Genomic DNA, 2,135 nt, shown 5'->3' with positions numbered 1-2,135 from the left:
CAGAGAACAGGAGACACGTTTCACTGATGTCTTACTCTCCTCTCGCACCCCACCCAAGGCCAGGTAAATCTTGATTGGGTAGCTCCAAGCCATGAAATCCAGCAGTGCTCCCTCAGCCATTCTTCAACGAACGAAGTTTTACTACTGCATGCAAACACCACGCACGTGCCATCCAGTGTCTAACAGCTACTCTGAGCAGAACTGCCTGTTGTTGTACAGAAGCCGAGCTCTGCAGAGGTCACAGGCACTGCACCCCTGGGCACTGGCAGCTGCCTTCCGTTCCTTGCACTGATCCTCCAGTTTGCCACTCCTTTCCTCCTTGTGATCACCCTTAGACAGAGCTCACTGCCCGCTCACTGCTGACTTAAATGGGAGCCTTAAACTGCCTCTCATGGTGCCCTGTTGCTGCTCCTGTTAAATCTTTACAGCCTTTCAGAGCACAAGACGTACAGGAGCACACCATCCTTTCGATATAGGAATGTGGACATGCCTTGAGTCCAAGGCTCTAAGCAGGACAGGCATTCATCAACCAGACCAGGCTTTCTGCCCCAGAGACTGGGTTGTTGTGAGGTTAGACAAGGACACAATTCATGTAAGAACACAAGGACATGTTGAACTGCCCATGCAAGGCTTGGTGGCCACGTCCTGGTGTCAGAGGGTACCTCTGGAGGGCTGAAGGCACCATGGTACTGTGTCCAAAGTTTGAGAGTGTTGATTTAGCACATGCCATGGGCTGATGATTGTCTTCCTCTGCCTGGAAGTTGTGCCACAAGAGAAAGGACCCTGGACATTGACAGGATCCTCAGGAGAAATGGGGAACACCTCCAGGAACAGAGGGATGAGGGATGTCACCCCTATGCCCGGAAGGGCAGCTGGAACAAGTGGTGGATTGCCAGCGCATGGTTCGTGGTGTCAGCTGTGAACGCTGGAGAATATGTTGCGGTGTCACATACCAGAGATAGGACATGCTTGTTGTAGCTGCCTTTTAAACTTCTAGGGTGAGGAGATGGCTCATTTGTACGAACCACGTTGTGCCTGATTAACTGTATACATTACACTGAATATAGCCTGACTTATTTGCTGAAATAAATAAATACAAATTTAATCACAAATCTCTTTTTGCTTCTTTGGGGACAGAGGGTGCTATTTTACTGCGCTCTGTAGATTATACTTCTTGTCTTTATACTTTGAAAGAACCTTTTGGCATAGCGCCAGCTTCACATTTCCTTACAGCTGCATGGACACCTGGTACTTGAGCAAAAATAGAGCTTTATTAAGTGCACAAAGAAGGAAAAAGACCTGAAGAGCAGTAAGGTGGTACTTACTGTGCACCAATGAAGAAGGAAGAGTTCAAATTGTGAGAAGTGAGAGGATGAAAAAGGCAGGCAGTCCCAGCATATCCCTTTCCTGTCCCTCTGTGCCTCCTCCTGCCATGGCTCTGGGCAGGGAGCTCTTTGCCCTCCAAATCTGCCCCACTCAGAATCTGCCAATATCCCTCATTCCCGACTAAGCAGTTGAAAAGGGACTGGAGCTGTGTGTCCCCAGCAACAATTCAAAGCTGGAGTTGAACCGAAGAAGTTTGGATTGCCCTCTGGAAGGGTTTCCTCTCCGTAGCAGTCCAGTGGAGATGGGGACACGGCCTTCTGGTTTGACTTGTCAGTTGGGAAGGCTGCAAATGCCTCTTGGCATAACGCCCTGTGCAAAATCAGGGGCCTTGCCTGGCACCTCGGGGAAATGGTGGCAAAGTCAGAGCTCTGAACAAGCTCTCCAGGGCTCTCACCTTACCCTTGCTGCCCTTCTCTTGCTCTCTGAAATACCTGACTCTGCTTCTTCAGTGCCTGCAAAAGCCAAGGCAGAGATCCAACAGACCCAAACTGCCTTCCTCATACTACGCTGCAGCCTCTCTCCTCCACCTATGTCAGTGAGGTAGCCAGGTGAGGTACATAGGTAAGTCATAGAAACATAAGGTACCCGGGCAAGGCAGCATGTGTTTTGGCTCCAGCTGCAAGAATTGCTCACAAAATGCCCAGATCTCCTTGAGGAGCCCCTCAGTGATGCTGCCTTGGACGTGTCCCACCATGTTCCCCTGGCTAACACACAGCCCTGCGGGTGCACGCTGGTGCTGAGGGCTTCAC

Source organism: Phaethon lepturus, unplaced genomic scaffold (assembly GCF_000687285.1).
Source record: "Phaethon lepturus isolate BGI_N335 unplaced genomic scaffold, ASM68728v1 scaffold59, whole genome shotgun sequence".
NCBI lineage: Eukaryota > Metazoa > Chordata > Aves > Phaethontiformes > Phaethontidae > Phaethon > Phaethon lepturus.
The sequence above is the reverse complement of the archived record's forward strand: the minus strand, read 5'-3'. Positions refer to the sequence as shown.